Below are 21,655 nucleotides of genomic sequence, written 5' to 3' on the forward strand. Positions count from 1 at the left end.
TAGAAAGCAAGAGCCCTGTGCAATCTCTATTGATCAGAACATGACGATGTGTCATAACATTCATGGAACGCCTCTTTTTATTGAACATTATAGTCTAATATACTATCCGTAATTTCTCAATATGAATAAAATTGTAGTATATGAAAAAAGGACAGGTCTTGGGTATGGAAAACTTCATATTTTATTTCATGGCAGTTTCTAGTCAAATGGTTTTAGTCAAACTAGTTCATATATCTCTTTCATTTTTCTGACTTTTAAATTGAGGGCATTAATCTACTTCACAGTAGTCTGTGGGAGTTCAAAGAGATAGTTATTTTATGATAATTTTTTGTAAACCATAAGATATTAAACAATTATAAATCATTTGTAAAGATCCTATTACAAGATAGAAAAATTATAGAATTTCAGAAAGCCTAGCTATTCTTCAAAGCAAAGTCAAGTCTGGTCAGACATCTCTTTACCTGAAATTAGTCCTCCTAGAAGAATCATGAATACTGGGGCCCTGATTGCCCCTGCCTCTGCTTATTCATAGAGCAGAGTTTCCATTCTGGAAAGGCCAAGCCAAGAAGACCACAGGCTACCACCCCTCTCCCAGTACCCACCCACAGAGAAAGAGCATTACTCCAAGAAAACAGAGTGCCCACCACCCCACTCCACTGCAGTGGCACAAGGGCACCGCCTAGGGAGAGAGCAGGCTATAAGGAGGCCAATTATTCAGCTCTGCCTGAAGGGATGACTTGACTATTTTTAAAATACAGAATGGGGAATTCCATGCATAGGGTATTGGCTAAAACAATGGAGATTTTGTTGGAGGGCAATTAAGAGAAGGAGGGTCGCTCCATGATATAAGCAAAATGGCAGAGTAGTTAGAAGTTTAATAGAGAGAAAACCAGGGAAAGAGATAGCCAAGAAGTGCCCTCCTCGGATCACAGTCAACCCGGGGCTCTGGAAAGCTGTGCAAATGTTCTAGGCTGCACCCACTTAGGAACAGTCAGATAAGGATGTGAGAGCAGAGTTGAAAGCACACAAACCCACCAACACAGATGAGAAGCTTCATTGGTACAGGGGCTTAACACAACCTCTGACCAACCACTGTCCAAACAACAATCCACTTTGACCCATGGGCAACTCCTAGGACAGCAGGCTTAAAAACAAAATCCTACATAGCCCTGACACTTGGGAAGATTGTTTAAATGGCCGAGGCTGTCTCCTTCCAGATACTCAGAGAGAACTTCCCAGCTGAAGGTCGCTGACTGAAGATGGGGCAGAAAAGTAAATAAATAAACTGCCTGAATTGTGATAACAGCATAAAAGATAATAAAAGGGGAGGATCTGATCAGGACATCAGAGACTGCATACTGTGTTGGAAATTGACTTCATAGAATTTGGCGAAGGCCCTTAACAAATAAACAAACGACAAAGGAAACAACAGCAACAACAAAAATGACTCCTGAGTGGGATCAGGGTCCAGAGTTATCATATGACCCTGCAATTCAACTCCTAAATACGTACCCCTCATGGACATACCCAAAATGAAGATATGTCCACCCTAAAACGTGTACACGGATGAGTCAGAGAAGCATTATTCATATTAGCCAAAAACTGGAAACAACTTAAATGTCTATCAACTGACAAATTAATGAATAAAATGTGGTAAATCCATACAATGAAATCTTATTCAGCAATGAAAAGAAATAAAGTAGTAAAGCATGCTACAACATGAATGCGACTCAAAAATATGGTTACTCAATGTCTAAATTCTTAAGGAACTGCCAGACTGGTATGGGGTTTCATTCAGTGTGAGTAAAAATGTTCACAATTAGATTGTGGTGACAGTTTCAGAACCCTGTAAACAAACTAAAAAGCACTGATTTGTACACTTTAAAAGGGTGAATTGTATGGCATATGAATCATATTTCAGTAATACAGTTTATAAAAATCTTGAGCATGTAATAAAATTAATGCCAAAATCTGACAGAAGTTAACACTGAATATCAGATCAGTGGAATTAGAATTAAAACGTCTACATAAGTAAAGCTAGCATAGATATATTTTGCAGTTTCCATCCGTTCCCGCCTCCTTCCTTAAAACCACCTCTTCAGCCAAAATTTGTGTTGAAGAAGTGCCACAGTGGTACTTCTACTTGGTGACTCCGTCCCTGGGTGCCACGGATCGGGTCAGGGATTGACACCCAATCTACGAAGAGTCCAATAATGGATAAAGAGGCAGATTAGTTTTCTTGGGAATTTCAGCTGAAAGACACATAATTTCCAATTCATTATAGGTAACTAAATAGTAAGGTCATGTTGAATTGGAGCTAGAAAAGCCATTTTTTAAGATAAATTCAAGCCAATTATTATGCAAAGAAAACAGTTTAGAAAAAGAAGCATAGTATAGAATAGACGTGCAGAAATAAGCAGAGATGACAAGCCAAGTGTTGGGATGGGGTGGAGAGAATGACAGAAAGAGAAAGAATAAATGAATCATTGCTTAGGTTACTGGTGACTTCCCACTTCCAAGTTCTACTCATATTGTCCTAAATCTGCTGTTTTTTTTTTCATGAGAGGACCCATATATTTCCATTAAATTTGATACAGTTTAGGAAAGTGCTGATTCTTACCAACAAAGGAACTCTGTAAGTCAACCAAAATTGATGGCAAAAAGCTAGTTTACATGCAAAAGACTGTCAGCAAAACCAAGCTCTGACTATGGAGATGCTATGGGCAGGAGATAGCGTGGTCTAGAAGGGAGAGTAAATGGCTCTGGTAAGATGGGGCAGTAAAGGTATTCAAGACTGAGCAGGTGTGGGAACCCATGCCTGTCATGATGAGAGACACTGGAGGGCTTGGTAACTGAAAGAAAAAAACAAAATATATTAGTGTTAGCAGCTTTAGACAAATTACAGAAAGTAAAAGAAAAATTCAGATACAAGGTGTACCAGCAGAAAATATAAAATGAAGAGGCTTATATAATTTTTTAAAGGAAGTCTTTTCTGCAATAGTCACAGCTCTCCAGGTAGAAAATAAAGCTAGAAGATAACATCTCATCAAGATACTCTAGAACCACAAGCAGGTACTGACCCTTGTACTTCACACAGCAGTAGGTGTAGTGATGGTAAAAAATTAGGTCCGTAATCATTTCTATGTAATGAGGCGTCAACAAATTAAAGTATTCTTTCTGCAACTGAAAACAGAGGTGATATTTCTCCACAGCTGGGTTTTTGAAATGTATGTTGTCAGCAAAGTGGATTTGATCTAGAAATCATATTTCTAAGAAGCAATGTTCTTAAAACTTGCTAAGTGGTAGACATAATTGTTTTGAATCGAGAATATGTTATTTCAGTATTCAGAGACAAGGTTTATTTTCTGTATATTTATTTGTTAAGAGAACTAGTGGCCTGTAACAAGATATTAAAGTAAAGCATTGGCCTTGATGTTGATATTCATCAAACGTCCACCCTTTGAATGCTTTGGCACTTAATGTTTTAACATTTTACATAAAGGCAAAGCCGACTTATCAAAGTCTCTAACAGGTTATAGCCCTTGGGCCCTCATCTTCTTGACAGGAGAGTGTAGAGCCTGCTTATTAGTCTTTGCAGTCTTTGGTTTTCTCTTTGTGCCATGACATCGGAGAGAACTGGAGAAAAGCTATATGATATAATAACAAAATATTATGTGAAGGATGGAAAAGATGAGCTTTGAATGGGAATTTACGGAATCTGCAACAGATGAGAATCTGTGCAATGTCAAAGAAATCTCTAAGAGTTACAGAAGATGAAAATAAAGAAGAACTTTTGTAACATAAAAGTTCCTCATGAGATGCTGTCATTAGGCAGATTATTATCAGTATTTTTTTCTTTTCTCTTCATATGCAATAAAAAATTAACATTCACTGGGTTAATGTCTTATACAATAAACCATAAAATAAGAATTTACGATAATAGTAAAAGCTACATAAAATTTGTTTGTAATGCTGTATATTATGTATAGGCTCTGGAGACCAGTGAACCTTGGTCTCTCCAGAATTCTTTGAGAAAAAAGAGCAGTGTTAAGATTGAAGCACATAACACTGCGTGCACAGTGTTGTTGGGTATTTTTAGCCCATTTTGCCTAGTGTGATGACAGTTTTTAATCAGTTTCAAAGCTATATAGCTCTTTAAGACATCAGAACATTTTACAGTCAAATTAATAATTCAAAATTCCAAGTAAATTTGGCTGAATTCTGTCTGCTTAATTAATTTGTGTGAAAAAATGTAAATATACATATATAAATATATATATACACTTTTTATCAAGTCTCATATTTTATCCAGTAAATCACTTATTCTAAATTGGAATTTGGGTTCAATGTTTTATGAACACTTTGAAATTACATACAAAATTGTGTGTGCATATGTATATGTGTTTTTAGTTGTGATATGGGTCTCTTACATTCTCAAAATAGTCCTTAATTCAGGAAAGTTGGAGAACGAGTATTTTAAATGTTGCTAAAAATGTCAGGTAAAAGGTGTAACTTGAAAAAAATTCTTTTCAAACTTTATCAAGGTTTAAAAAAAAAAATAGAAAAGTTCCTGTGTATTTTCTGGTTAAATGCCATGTGTTCCAAAAGTTAAATCTGTGAATACAATTTATCACTGGTGCTTTGACACTGGTATACTGATGATGGCCTTTAAAAATATTTTGCTTAACTAAATTCACTCCGTTAGAGAAATGCTTAGTCAAATTATAATGTCCTTGTACACTGACAAGAGACAGTCATAAATCATCTCTAGTAAAACAAACATTTCTCAGCAACCTTTCCATTTTAATTAATAATGAAGAAGGTAATTCTTCTCAGAGGAAAACATGATAACTTTGTCTCTAGAGTCCATGAAAATCTTCTTTTTTAAAAAGGCCCTTTTAAAAGAAATCTGTCTCTCCATCCATGTATTGATCCACTGCACTTTTATTTAACTCATGTATGTTATGTTCAAGTCTCTATATTTATTCACATAAAAATAATTTCATCTCTTATATTGTGACAGCTTTGGGGGTCGAATGGTAAGAAAACCATATTATTCTTAGCCACGTGAAACTTACATTCTAATGAAAACCATAGACACTTATTTACCAGTTATGCAAATACATAGTTACAAATTAGCATAGGAACTTTGAAGAAAATACAGGATGCTCTAGAAGTTTATAAGAAGAGGGTTTGACATATTCTAGTAACAGATTTTATGACAGATTTTATCAAATAAAGGAGGCTCCATTGACAAAATTTACCCAAGAGAGTTTTATGATTAAAAATTCAATGCGATACAACCCAGTTTCTTTTTGTGTCATTTCTCTGCTTTCTGCAGAGTTACTTGCATCTCACTTGGCTTTTCTGAGCAATAACAGTAAGATTCTTTTATTGAACTGGCTTAGGACATGTGTAACTTCTGAACTAATCGCTGGAAATGAGTGAATTAAATATACGATTTGGAAATGGGGAATGAAGACAAGGACTTTTCAAAAAGGACTCTCAGGACTCTTGTCTGTAAAACATATTTCAGTGCATGATGTCAACTTTCACTGACAAAAAAGCAAAAAGCAAAGAAAAAGAAGTAAAAAAGGGAGAGAAACTTAACAAGGACAAACTATTATAGGATAAGAAGGTCATACATTTAGTTTTTGAAATTCTGAGTATAAAGAGTGAATGATATCGCTGAGTGGAGATTCTCAGTAGGCAATTGCCTATAGGTGCATGAAATTCAGGGAACCAGAGTCAGTAACAGACATTTGGGATTCATAAACTTATACATGCAACTATGAAAAGTGGGCACTATGAAATCATGTAAGTAAAAATTTACTAGTAAAAGTAAAAATGGGAGCATGATACGGGCCCAGGACTGAGTCCTAAATGAGTTCAATAAATAAAAGCCAGACAGGGGTGTTGGGCAAGAGATTAAAGGTATTGACAATGGAAGTACTAAAATTTGGCTATACACAACACAGGGTAAAGTGGGAGGAAAACATGGAGGGAGTCACGACTGTGCAGCTTTAAAGGGATAAAACAAGTGAATTTGCTGGTTAAATTGAAGAATGGTCACGGTGAAAGCAGTTAGAGGAAAGTTAGGAGGCTGTAGTCAGAGGGATGTGTCTTTGATATTAAGATACATGCATACGACTTTTTGTATGGAAATGCACACATTCACAGGGGTAATTGTCAACATGTTGAACAGCTGGTGCCACACCAGAGCAGAGCAGGTTGTTGAGGACCAACTGCAGGGCAGGCATCTATACTTCAGGTGTTGACTTGAAGAGATATCTTGAAGGTAGAGGACAAAGCAACTCCTTACTAATAGGTGTGGAAATTTGTCAATATTTTTAACAATAAATCCACGAGAGTTTAGCAACATGCAAAATTGTACCAGTACAAATAAGCAAAATTTCTGTAAAATCAGAACTGTTTGATCATGATCATTGTTGAAAACAACACTTTTGGAAATAACCCTTTGATTCTTACCTGTGATACTTTTGAATGTGTTAACAACTCCTACAATGTCATAATATTATCTTTTGCAAAAATCTATTATTAGACCAGACTTATTTGTAATCTTTATTTTATAATCAATCAATATTTAGGCCTTCAAAGAAGGTCATGTTTAACTGTTTTCATCATTTTCATTTAGTAACCTCCAAGTCATTTTTTACAGGAAGTAGTGATTCTGATAGCATGTTTTCGTCATAACTTCTTCCAGCTCAAATGTGTCCATCATTCTGTATAAATTCAATATCCAAAAGAACATTCTTTCATTACAGTAATTTGATTCCTTAATTCTAATTACCTTTTCTTCCATTCAACTTAAGCCACCCACATATCTAAATATATCCTTGAACGAGTATCTCAGATACTATTCAGGCACTAAAGTATTAACGAAATCATGTTTTTTGACAAAATTATCTTTTTAATCCTTTCATTTAATTACTTCCGCTAAACCTTTTCTTGTACCTGTATTTATCTCCTAATTTTTATCTCGTCCTGATTTTCTGTTCTTAATTGCTCCAGACTTTTTGATTCATAATTTCAAGGACACTCTTTTTATCAGCCTCATCTCTTTTCCACCCCTCAGCCTGTGTCCTCTGCCTCACCTGCCATGCAAAACCCCAACTCTCGATCATACAGAGAGGATGACTTGCTCATTCTTCTACTTGTGATGCTGAGCCCTTTGGGAAAAAATCACACAATTGAAGATATTAATGTCATTAAAAGGTTGTAGTCCCTAAACCCTCTATGATTTTTGCCTTGCTTGGAAATTTGGGGTTCAATTTTTTGACCATTAAAAAAGAAAAAATGTAGTTTTTTCTTTTTTTATGTTTATTTCTGATTTAAAATTTACTTATAAAATATAATAGATGAATATATAGAATGGCATAAAGAATGGTAAATTAAGACTACTTTTGTCCACATAGCTTAAGAAATTGAGGAGCCGGCCCCAAGGCTGAGCGGTTAAGTTTGCAAGCTCTGCTTCAGTGGCCCAAGCTTTCTCTGGTTCCGATCCTGGGAACGGACATGGCTCTGCTCATCACGCCATGCTGAGGCGGCGTCCCACATGCCACAACTAGAAGGACCCACAACTAGAATGTACAACTATGTACTGGAGGGATTTGGGGAGAAAAAGCAAAAAAAAAAAAAAAAGAAATTAAACATCTGATAATTATATGGGTCCTTGCATGCGTCTTCTCAATCCTATTTCCTTCCCTTTGCTAGAGATAGATGGTCTTCCAAATTTTATGTTAATATCAACTTCCTTTTATTTTCAGTTTTCCCACATTCTATGTATTACTTAGCTTTGTGTGTTTTAGTATTTAATATAAATGAAATAATTATGTACATTTTCTTCTATCTCAATATTCTCAACTACATTATGTTTTATGACTTTTCTACATATCAAAAACTGTGAAAGATCTGAGATTTTTACCCTATTTGCTAACTAAGAAGCTAGTCTGCTATAATTTTAAAGATTCTGGAAGAACACATGGGACTCCTGGGGAGGGGCAAAGGAATCGTTTACTCCCATCACAGAGGGCAGCATGATCTTCATGCTATGTGCGTACAACTTGCCCCAAAGTCCCACTGGGGCGATGTGGTGTCAAGGCCAGGTACTTGTCACACACACAGTGAGTCTGTGTTACAGTTGAGGAGGTCAGAATCCCCAGTCTTTTAAAGGAGGCTACTGGCAAACCCGTGCAACATTTACCCCAGATGGAGACATTATCTTTACTATCTTAGACAGTAAACAAATCTTCCCTCTGCCTGAAAGGAAGACACTTTATCTTGCAAAGCTGTTTGCTCCATAAACATACTTGAAAAGATAGTTTGGAACAAAAATTTACATGAGATGTGTAGAAACACCACGGAGAATTGTCTCCCAACCCTACATTCATGTATGCAGAGCTGCCATTCACTTATTTGTATGGTACGGTAGGTCTTTGCATGAATAGAGCATATTTATTAGCTGAATTGTTTTTAGTTTGTTCATATCACAAAAATGCCAATGAACGAATTTACTGGATAGAACAGTATGCACATCTTCAAATTTAAGAGATGACACCAAGTCAATTTCAAAATTGGTTACACTAATTTGCATTTTCACAAGCAGCTTATAAGATTTCCATCGATCCGTATCCTCGCCAGTTTTTGGTGTTGGTAGGTATTATAAAATTTGCGAAATAATGAGAGCGGTAGAATCTCATTTTGGTTTGCATTTCAAGTATTAGCTGTGAAATAGAACATTTTGTATATGTTAATTGGCCATTTATGTTTTGTGTGGGCCACTTCTTTATATCTTTTGAAGATTCTTTTCTACTTGATATTTTTAATGTGTTGGTTTGATTTTAAGATGTTCATGTGTTACATATTTTATATGTATATGTGTGTACATATATCTATAGACCATAATAGACCATATCTATACCTATCTGTAGGATCATTATTTGCTTATATCTATCACAGATTTTCTTCCCAAGAGGTTACTAGATTTAGTGTAGCAGAACTATAAATCTAGTAATTTTCCTTTGATTATGCTATTTTTTTGTATCGCAAGGCTTTAAAAATATTATTCTATTTTTTCCTGCAGAAGTTTGGTTTTTCAGTTTTAAATTTTTAAGCTACCTGGAAATGATTGTTGATAGGAGATCCACTTTTGTTATATTTCCATATGGATATTAAATTGTCCCAGCACATTTTATTTCAATATCCTTCCGTACTGATTTGCATTGCTTCTTCTGTCATATACAAAATTCTCATATGTGGGTAGACCAATTTTTGTGCCTTCATTCTGTACCCCAACCAATGGGTCTATCCACATTGTTTCAATTACTATAGATAATAATAGCAGTATGCAGCCACTAATGTCTCAGCTCAATTTTTATTTTGAATATTCTATTTTTTATTTTTAAGCCCGCTTTCCTTCTTAATGGATGCCCCTGTGTCTACATAGCTTAGTGATCAGCCAACAACTGGACAGAGGTTGTGCTCAAAGAGCCAAGAGCCAACAAAGCCAGTCACCTTCTCCAGATGGATTTGTGCTAGGACGGGAAAATACATTCAAAGTTCAAGGTTAGTCAGGGCTTGGCCCTCTCTGACTTCTCCTTTGTGTATCCACAGCCTCAGCTAGGAATATGTTTGTTTCAACTGTGACCGTAATCTCAGGCTGGTAGAGCTAAGCCCTTAGTCCTCTCCTATCCACATGCTTCTGAAATCTTTTTCACTTTCATAGGCAGTGTCACTGGGAATGAACATTGCCCTGTGCTCCACAGAGACAACCTTCTTCTACACAGCAGAAAAGATGCTGGCTGGTGGTCCTCACAACCTGCCCTAACCTGGGAGAACTTCCTTGTCAATCAAACTGGGGGTAGGTAATGAGGGTACTTAATGTGGGAGAGATGGGAGCAGCCCCAGGCCAGAATATCTCAGATGCACATCATTCTTACTGGAAGTTCAGGAATTTTTCAAGCCTAGAATCTTCTTAGGTCTTGCGTCTTTGGTCATTTTCCAGAGTGCTATTTTATATTCATTTATTTATTTACTTATTTATTTTGTACTTTTAATGGTGGGAGAGGATGGCAATTTTGTTCAGCTTTATAATTGCCTTCTGGGGAAAAAATTTGCTGTTGCCCTGCCCCTTCCCTTGATGCTTGCTTTGTGTTGTTAGAAAGAAAAACTCTGAATCTAACCAGAAATGCTTTTTAAAAGGAGAATTTTAATATCATATCGTTTTTTTCTTTTTCTTAAGCATTGTTAATATGACAAGTCCCTCGTTAAGCATTTTATTCTTTTGAAAATTTTTTTTTTTTTTTGAGGAAGGTTAGCCCTGAGCTAACTACTGCCAATCCTCCACTTTTTGCTGAGGAAGACTGGTGCTGAGCTAACATCCGTGCCCATCTTCCTCTACTTTATACTTAGGACACCTACCACAGCATGGCTTTTGACAAGCAGTGCTATGTCTGCACCAGGGATCCTAACCGGTGAACCCCGGGCTGCAGAGAAGCGGAACATGCAAACTTAACCACTGAGCCACCAGGCCGGCCCTGTAAATTGTTTTAACGACATGATGACAATTTTTATTCTATTGCAGGAAATTTTAACATCACAAGTAAGCCTTCCCCATAACCATAACCCTTCTTAGAGATATTTACATTTATGTATTTGGTGTAAAATGTATCCTTTGTTTGATACATACCCATTGTTTTAAATGGAGATATTTTCTAAAATTATTCAATTTTCCAGAATAAACTTAGAGAAGCAAACTTTCCTGATAGTTTTCAGGTTATCACTTATTTTAAGCTTTGCTTAAGAAATTTCCATTTGCAATATTCTTCTTTTATTCTCCTACTTCTTGAGTTAGGTTCTAGCCAAGTATCTAGTCTTTCAACTATCATTGTTCATGATTTAATTTTATCTCACTTATCTTTCATTTAGATTCTTCAGTAATTCTTCTCTCAGTCATACAGCATTTGGATACATTGATGGGCATAGTCCCCGGACGAATTTTCAAGCCCTACAAGCTCTTACATTTTTAGGCTCTGTTGACTGATGCGATATTGTCAACTCCTAATTATTTCCTAGGTGGCCCTGTAGTTCTTTTTCAGGGTAGAATCTCATCAACACTGCAATATGTAGAACCATTCCACCTAGAATTATGATTTTATATTTGGAGTGTTGTTGTAAATATTGATCTTATTTTGTATTGGTCACCATATACATGGGCTATTGAAAAGGGAACATAAGATCCACCAAATATTACATTAGCCAAAACAGGCATCTCTCGAACATTCCAAGTTTTTTCTAAAACTTTTGTATAAGGATGTTAGAACAGAATTGGTCTGCCTTAGAAACCAGAAGCTGTAAGTACCATGTAAACCAGAGATGCTTATTTCCGTTTTTTCTTTTGTAAGAGAGATGAGACCTTCACATAGAGTTGAGGCATAAAAAGAAAGCATAATAAAAATTTCTTTGTATCCTTGATTCACCAGTGTCTGAAGTTGGTATCCCCTTTCATTTTTCAATTGCATGAATCCATTGATTCTTATTTGTCCTTCTGTCATTTTCCTTTTATTTAAGCTGATTTTAGATAAAAGAACATTAACCAAAACCTTAGCACACCTGCCATTTATCTAACAATGCGTGTCACCTTGCTAGAATCTGAGGATATAAATATAAATTGCATAATTTTTTTTCCTGAAAGAGATTACATTCGTATTAAAAATAATGTACTTTTAGATTTTGGCAGGATTTGGGAAAGTACAACCAAGTATTTTCTTTAAAAAGTGTTTAAGGTTTGGGGCTGGCCCCGTGGCCGAGTGGTTAAGTTCGCGCGCTCCTCTGCAGGCGGCCCAGTGTTTCATTGGTTCGAATCCTGGGCGCGGACATGGCACTGCTCATCAAACCACGCTGAGGCAGCGTCCCACATGCCACAACTAGAAGGACCCACAACGAAGAATACACAACTATGTACCGGAGGGCTTTGGGGAGAAAAAGGAAAAAATAAAAAAAATCTTTAAAAAAAAAAAAGTGTTTAAGTTTCAGGTTACTATGAAATTTACAAACACAAGAATTTAAAAACAGGGAGTTGAAATACACATGTGTTGGTAAATAATCACCTAAATGTAGAAAAGATAAAGCACAAACATGTACAGGATAAACAAAAATATAGAGAGAATTGAACAAAGGAACAACACGAAAGAAACCAACCAACTACCAATGGAGAATGATTGATACTAAAATGTACGCACAATTATTTCACACTTCATGTTAGCAAGAACATAATATTCAAAGGCAAGAAACTCTGAGAGAGACTGGTTGAGTGAGGAAGCTTTGGCAGGGTTAGAAGTGTTCTGGTGAATGGAATGCATTATGTAGTTATGCCAGATGAATTGGACTGTTTTTTTTAAAATCTTGTACTTAATATCTGTCCGCTTCTATTAAAGGTTGTCAAACACATGGACCAATGTCTACCATCACAGATGCGCTAAAGAACAGGTGCTGGGCAGGAGTACATGGCCCCAACTAGGACAATTCAATGTGGATTTTTCAGAGATTGAACTGGAACCTAGGGCAGAGGAGATAGTGCTCCTTTCACTCAGGATTTGCACTGTAAACACGATATGAGTTTAGGCTATTTGGAGTGTTAAGCATGGGGAAAAATTACCTTCACATGGGGAAATCTTGCTAGATTACGCCAGAAAAAAGGAGACCCAGGGAAACAAAGAGGCACATTCTTTATAACATCCTTTGATTTCCCCAGATGCAACTATCCCTTGGTTTTACAACTACGTAAGTCATTACCTTCCCATGTTTGTTTAGCCAGTTTGAATTGGGTTTATGCCACTTGAAACTCACATACTGCTAATGAATCACTTTGTTTATGTCACAGAACATGCAACATGTCCAGTAACAATTTTACAGAAAATATTCATTAGAAAAAAAATATTTTGACCTGAATAAATTTGCATGCTAAATAATCCATAAAGTGTTTTAAAATGTGCCAGATTATCTAAGATATGTTATCCAAGGACTGCCCCTACTAATTAGCTGAGAGTAAACTGTGTGAAGTATTAGCTTTGATTTTACAAAACAGTTTCCAGGGGAATGGTCTGATTGTGTAGTATTTCTTTTAAAGCATTTAAATCAGTTCAAACCGCTATTAGATTAATCTCAATTCCGTGTAGGAAAAAATCAATGTTTTGGCAGCTTTTTTAAACCATACACTGCTTTTCTACACGTTCTTCCATGCCTTCTACATTGCCTTTCAAGTCTGGAGAATATGCAGATAGAAACTTTATCAAAATTATTTCATCTCCACCAGCAATTTGGGAAAACTGTAAAGACAGTCAACAAACAAAAACGGACTGTTGGAAAAAATGGATGATGAATAAATTATAGAAAATTTTGTACTGCTTATCATATTATTCTGATTTATTAACCTGAGGAATTCCAGTTAAATTATAAACTAGGTAATATTTGAAACTATATATACAATATTTTATGATGAATTATAAGAACAACGAAAGTATTTGAGTAATCTACATATGCATGCTTTGTAGAATGCTTATTTTTGTTGGAATAATGAACCCAGATGGATTCCTTCTAAATTAAATTTTGAGCCCCCTGGATTTGGTCCACGATATAGATGGACTGATCTTGTTTGGCCATGTTGATCTTTGAAAGGCATCTGGCAGGCGGCTCTAAAACAGTAAAGCCATTAGAAACATCTCCCCTAGAGCTGTCTGGTATTGATTTTTCTCTTCAACTGAGACATAAATCAATCACGTTTCTTTGACAGTCATCGCTACTAAAGAGGGGTCATGTTGTGTTCCAACACTTCCTCGTATAAATCAGAGATATCATTGTAAAAAGCTCTTTACTCAACACAAGATTATTATTTTCAGTTAATAAGGAGAACGTATGATGATGCAGATATGTATGATGCGGCGTATTCCTTTAGAGTGTAGTTTTGATTCAATAAATAACATTTTTGAAGGCCTTCCAGTTCCTTTTAGATTTACTGCTACCCCAAAGGAAAAAATAACGATTGTAGAATAATTAGCACATAAGAACTAAGAGTAATGAAAGTATATCAAATTATATATATATTCCTTTATATAATAAAGTATATATAAAATATAATATACAAAGGAATATATATATTCCTTTAATTTCATAGAAACATGCATATGTTTAATAATATTAATATTTTTAGTTATACAAGGGGTGAAGAGTAAAGGTAATGACTAGACTCCAGGAAAAAGAATTGATCATGAAAGTTGTTGGAACTAATACAATCGAGCCATTGCAAATTTTGCCTAAAATTTCGATTCTTACCATATCCCCCTTGGTAAGTTGTTCACTGCATTTTATTCCACACTAGATCTCAGTTCTGATGTAAATACAGTAATTGTATCTTCACTGGGAGTAATAAAAATTATTCTATTAGGATGTTTACTTAGTCAAAAAGCAATAAATTTGTGTTTTACTCATTTATTGTTAATAAATAAAGGCTTATCTTTCTAAAGTTAAATTTTTACATATGGAAAATTATTTGCCCCAGTCATTTGAAAAACTTTCTTATGTTAGAGCACAGGGAGCTTAAGTTTCTCTACTATTAATTAAAATTAACATGTAACCTTTACTGGAATAGATCGCATGGACTTGACAGTCTTACTTATAAGTGAATTTTAAACGTTTGATTTTTTGTTTTTATAAACTTTACCTGATACTCTAATGAATACAAGATTTCACAGACACCAGCAAAGAAACACATATTTAGGATAGTGTTTGCATCTACTGTATATTATATATTACAGATATACTGCCTTGGACTCCTGCTTGAGACAACTCAAAAATTTTTAGTGAAATAACAAGAAACAAACAGGTGTATTTATATAACGATTTTCTAAATTATCCATATTAATTGACTAAATCACCTCCCCTTTCATGTGTAAACTTTTACAAATGACTTTTGAGATGACAATTTTTCCTATTCTGCAAATATCTATTAGAAATGTATATTATGCACATTAAAACAAATTTAATGAGTAAATCTGTGGAATATTAGCATTCATATTTTAATGTACATTTATTTATTATATGTAGGATATACAGTAAAATATAAATGCTAATAATATTTTATATTTATATACACACACACATTTATCTTCTAAATAGGAATAGGAGCCTTTTGCACTCTCAATTATTATTTTTGTGTGTATGTTTTATAATGGTAACTGTATTTGGTTTAATATATTGTTTTGTTATTTATTAACAAATTTTTCCGTTAAAGTGCTAAGGTGTATTTTAAGTATTGCTTCAATCTTTATGCTGTGTTTTTACATCAATACTTTTCATATTCATATAAATACACATATGCATATAAACATATGTATACATTACAATGTGTGAAATAATTCACAGAAAATATATTTATGTTTCTATTCAAATATTATTCTCTGGTTCTATCTTCTCTCTACAAATAAGTATAAATAGTATATAACACTCGTAATAAGTATTAAGATTGATTAATTTAAATGTAAAGAATATTAAATGCATATACACATGCATACAAAATAATATAAATACATTTAAAAAAGATATAATTTATTTCAGGCCTAAAACCTCACCAGAACCCAGAATGGTCATAATACTACTGCCAAAAGCTACATCCCATTTGTCTGATAAAACTTAAGTCAAAAAAGCAAACAATGAATAATAATAAAAAAAATAATCCTAGAACAGAAACATTATCCGTTAAGGTGTTTTCCATGAAGAAAAAAAAGTGCTATTATTGTACTTCTAGTCTCTCTTTATTAGTTTAGCCTAAAAATAGCCCTTGGCTTGTTTTTCATTATGTGCAATGTCAGAGTGAACTGCCGATTTTGCAGGTGAAATGAATAGCTGCGTTGCTCAAAAATGCTCTGGCAATCAGCCACCCATTCTGCCAAACCAGCATGCCGGCCACCTACTTGGCTCGAGTCAGATGGCTATTTGGAAAGCTTTTAGTCATTATCTTTTTATGTGATGTAACTGCCCACTTTTCAGCATGACTCATTTATCATTTTATGCCAAAGAACTGAATTATCTTGTATTTTTTCTTGTTATCTTTCTGGAGAGTCTGACATGACTTTAATGCCAGTGTATTTCTTGCTAGAAAAGAACATATGCGATATTTTGAAAACTGGCTGAACTTGACAGCATGTGAATTGACACTCAGAATATGTAATTTTCGAACATTGCCTTGTGGGACATAACGTGTGTTTACTTTCAAGATCTGGAAACTTAAAGGTTTCTATATAACACCTCCTAAGATGGAGTTTTAAGATTCTTCAAAGTAAAATATGGGAAAATTAGATCCATCTGGAGCTATTGGTTATGTAAAAACCTTGGTCATTGCGGTTACTATACAGCACTATAGAGATGTGTTCTTTGCAACGTTCAATAAACCCCAATAATTATTAGTAGTATTATGTGGAAAATCGGATATTAAAACTCTAGTTCCTACCTCTAAGGAAAATATAGTAAGAGCAGGAATAAGGTCATATTATGAAAAGGCACTCAGTGTCAAGGAGAAATAACACGACAATGTGAACTACTCATAGACAGACAGCCTCTCCCACTCTGCAGCTCTATATACTCTGCCCTCACCCTATTTTTTGTTTGCCATTCTACTGCTCTCGCTCCTAGCAACAGCTTTCTCTCTTTTTAAACAACTGTTCCTGTGTTAATCAGCAAACAAGAGACCTAAGGCCTAACTCAAAGCCTTGTTCCCTACTTCCTCACCAGCACCTGCTGCAAGGATCACTTTGACAAGAATGACAAGGATGAGGAGAAATGATTAGTAAAAATGAAGAAAATACATCTGCTGATGTAAGTAAAACATGAGTCAAGAAATCTGCTCCAAGAAATCTGGAGGACAGAAATCAAAAAAGAGCCAGTCTCAGGCTCTATGTAAGTGACACAGTGGGTATCCAGGAGCTCAGGCAGATCTTTGATCCAACTGTGGATTAAAGGGTATTTGAAGTCAACATTAAACCTATACCTTGAATTTTTTTTTTTTAAATATTGAAGTTACTGTGGGCTCAATTTTCCTTCCCACAACCCCTATTTTGAAAGACATTCAATGTCAAGGACAAGGCAACTTATGTGTGAAGCCAGTAATGTGGGTTATTGGGTGAGAAAGTGTATTGGGTGGAAAGTAAGGGCCTGGCTGCTTGGCTTCTAACCTTAGCTTTCCTTCCTACCAACCATGTGACTTGGACAGATAATTTAGCCTGAGTTTTAATTTATGCTTTGGTAGCTTAAAGATTGTAATGCCTAACGCATAAGGTTGACATGACGGTTAATGAGATAAAGCACATAAACTGCTTAATATACTACCTGGCTCATAGCAAATACTTAGTGAGCAATGTCTTTTTAATTATTTAATAATAAAACTTTATCAATTTAATTAATGATAATGTTAATCTTAATGTGGATATTGTCTACTTTTTCTCCTGGTTTTCTAATTTAAAGTTGTTTTTGTCAGCTTATTCAACACGTTTTTGACTAACATGAGTATACAATGAAAGTTAGTAAAAAGAAAAGTTCTACAAACTTGTAGAATTGTATTTAGCCCGGGATTTAACACCAAGGAATAAAAATCCTTATTTTAATAATTTGAAGTATCTTGAATAGGACAAATAAGTAATTTTTTGTAAATTTAGGTTGGTGATTGTGGGAGAAGCAGTTAAAGGATATATATTGTAAATATTCCATATGAGTACATAGTCTACAATTCAGTAGCTGGAACTTGTAGGAAGGTGTATGATCTCGTGCTTTATCAGAGAAATGTTCGTAAATTGGAAGAAAGCAAAGGATATAAATGCTATGCATACTCTCAAGGATGAAGTGGGTTTATATTTGTCAAACAGAATTTTGCAATGCACAGAATGTCCAATTTGAGGCAAAATAAGTTTCATTAAGTAAATCTTCTACAAAACAGATTAATTACAGTTAACAACATCGTGTAACAGCTAAGATTATGATCACAAAACACTTAAATGAGGAAAGAGTGAGATTCCAAGAGGAATGGTATAAATAAGTTAGAGAAAGGAGCTGTGATGATGTGTACAGTAGCTGATCAGTTTTCTCGGTTATCACTTCTCTTCACATCCTCCGTCCATAGGAGAGCATTTCTTTTGAGAAGATTGAGAGCTGTTGGCGCTATCATATCCAGCTTCCATATCCTTGGAATTTCAGCTTCTGGTGTATCCACAAAGCACACACACTCATGCAGGCACACACACACTCACGTACACATGTAAACAAACACAAATACCATTAAAAAAAAATTCAAGCCTGGGATCCACTGTATGCTCTATTATGTGAAACTTGAGATAAAATTTATAAAAGAGAAGTAAATTTTATAAATTCAAGTGGATGGTATTTTTTTATCGTCTCTCTGTTTATTTATTCTCATCAACTTTATTTATTTACAGTATCATAAGCTAATGTAGAACTCAAGGGTCTTCCTTAATCTCTATATTAGTTTTGATACAATTGAGACATTTTCCAGAATGACCAAGGAATAAATTTTTCATATAAGTTCTTCCATTACTCTGTATTGTTCCTGCCCACTTGTCAAGAAAGAAACTTAGTACAGACTGCATTTTCCAACATATTAGTAGGTGTTCAGGGAGCATAAAATTCCCATGAAGCCATTCCCATAATCATGACATTGGCAAACTAGCTTCTAGAAGCCATTAAACTCATATCATAAATCTGGCTATAGCAAATCTATATGGGAATTGATGGGACACAGAGAATGAATTATGTATCACAGAACTGCTGAATTGCAAAGAAAGAATGCTCACTCAGATGCACATTGTATGGAGGAGAAATACATATTTTCATGTTACCTGTGTATTCTCAGTAATAAGTAACTGAAATTGTCACAGAATATGAATGATTGTGTAATCTTATGGTTTAATCAATTCAAGAGAAGCATTAGAATTCATAATTATAGAAATATCCACATGTTTTTTGTTTGGGCAAAAGTATACAGTAATTTTATAGGTATATATTATCGAAAATACACAAAATATAACATTTGTATTGCATACAACTAGTTAAAGTGATTGTCATTAAAGAATCAGAAATAAAGCCTGCCTTTTAGTTATGATGAACTCAGATCAGCTCAGCTAGTGAGTTTTAGTTAAAAAATGCATATTTAATTGCACATGAGAACACACATTTAGATTAATATTAAAATTGTAATTAATAGTTTCATAATGCAAATGATGTTAATTATCCCTTTTCAAAGGTTCACAAAGCATATATTTTAGAAGTATGTATTTACTTATAAAAAATTTCCTTCCTTAAAGTACACATTTTATATAAAATACTTTTAGGAATTAGAGATCCTGATAAGGGAATTCGCCTGGTGAACAAGCTGATCACTTCTAGAATGCCGTGAGACCTGCAAAATTAATCCCATTATTCAACACATTTTAACTGTGTATCATTTATGAACATGGCCTGAGGCCATTTAAAGAAGCTTCATCCTGACGGATGGGAAGGTTTGCCTACAAGACATTGTTTGAGAAGAGTCAAAAATGCCCAAGCTTTCACAAGCCGCAGAACTTTCCTCTTAATAAATTGATACACTCTTAGAGAGAGGAAGGGGAAAATCATGGCTAGTCAGGGTAGGTGGATTAATTCAGATTCTTGAGGTGCCGATGAGAAAGAGAACACATTCCTTTGACCATTAGCCTAAAGAATAAGAAAAGCATGATTTACGGGACATCCAGACAACACACGGGAGATGAACTTTACCTGGTTAAATTGAGCCAGTCTCTATTACTGGGGAGAATAAAAGGGAGAATTGAAAAGAAATTCCTCCTCTGGAAGCAGGGGGAATTTAATAAAATAAGAAAAACCGAGACTGATTAGATGCTTAAGTTAGAGTTAGGGCCGAACACTTAAGATGGATCAGTTGAGTTTCAAGAATGGTAGACTCTGTGACACATTTTTCTTTGTGTAAGATATTGCCTATTTTTAAATTTTGAAAGCTTTTTTTTAAAAATTCAAATAAAAAAAAATGTAGCCCAACTGTGTTCTCTTATGCCAGAGAACTTATAGAACTTCTTCCTTCCGTGAACTTTACTTTTCAAATCTAGTGAAAGTAGATAACAAAAGTGCTTACCGAGTTCTCTGTCTATACAAGGAACTTCAGAGCATAGAACCGGGTATGTCCCAAGGGCTTTCTTTCTAAATTTTATCGAGTGGCGTCTATTTTTACATCATTACATTACAGAAAGAAAGGTTTTTTCTTTCTCTTTTGCTGGAAATAGGTAATGTAAAAGGTATAAAACTAGAAGCATAAAAGGATAAGAGAGGTGTCTTTAAAGAAAATAGAATTAAAAGGCAGGAATCCAATATAAATAAATAAGAATTAAAGGGGAGGTGCTTAGATGCAATGCCAGTGAGACAGAAGGAGGCTCTGAGGGGAGATTTGAGGCATCCTGTGCACATACCGGTCAAGAGGCCCTCACAGCAGAGGTCACTTTAGCGCCTTGACACTGTGTTGTCCTACACCTAAGAGTCCTTTCTCTCTTGCCCAGAAAAACATCATCTTCCTCCTCAAAGCAAATGCTTTTTAATATAAACTGACCAGTTCCTGAAATACATCGTTCTCAGGAATTTTTTACAGCTAAATTCATATGATGAGTTGTACACACAGTTTTTAAAAGAAAACAGACTTTTTTTTTTTTTAAAGATTGGCACCTGAACTAACAACTGTTGCCAATCTATTTTTTTTTCTTTCTGCTTTTTCTCCCCAAATCCCCCTGTACACAGTTGTATATTTTAGTTGTGGGTCCTTCCAGTTGTGGCATGTGGGACGCTGCCTCAACGTGGCCTGATGAGTGGTGCCGTGTCCGCGCCCAGGATCCGAACCAATGAAACCCTGGGCCGCTGCAGCGGAGCACGAGAACTCAACCACTCAGCCACAGGGCCAGCCCCAAAAACAGACTTTCTTGATCATAAGTTAAATAACAACTTAATAAACATCAGTTAATAGTACACAGAGTTTGTTTATTTTCCTAGGACTAGGTCAAGGTCAAGAAATAGTGCTGGTTACGGACCTTGAGTGTGTTATGCTAAGTGAAATAAGTCAAACAGAGAAAGACAAAAACCCTGTGACCTCACATATTTGTCGATGGTAAAAAAAAGAACTCACAGATATGGAAAACAGATTGGTGGTTGCCTGAGGCCCGGGGGAGGAGGGTGCCGTGGGTGAAGGGGGTCAAAAGGTACAAATTTCCAGTTATAAAATGAATAAGTCCTGGGGATGGAATGTACAGCATGGTGACTATAGTTAATAATACTGTATTTTATATTTGAAAGTTGCTAAGAGAGTGGATCTTAAAAATTCTCATCACAAGAAAACAAATTGTAACTGTGTGGTGATGAATGCTAACTAGACTTATAATGGCGATCATTTCTATATCTATATATATATACATATATACGTATATCTCAAATCATTATGTTGTACACCTGAGACTAATATAATATTATGTGTCAATTATATCTCAATTTTAAAACAAATAGTGTTGGTTGACGTCACCCAGTTTGTAAAATTGTCTTTAAAAGT

The sequence above is a fragment of the Equus caballus genome, chromosome 18 (assembly GCF_041296265.1).
Source record: "Equus caballus isolate H_3958 breed thoroughbred chromosome 18, TB-T2T, whole genome shotgun sequence".
NCBI lineage: Eukaryota > Metazoa > Chordata > Mammalia > Perissodactyla > Equidae > Equus > Equus caballus.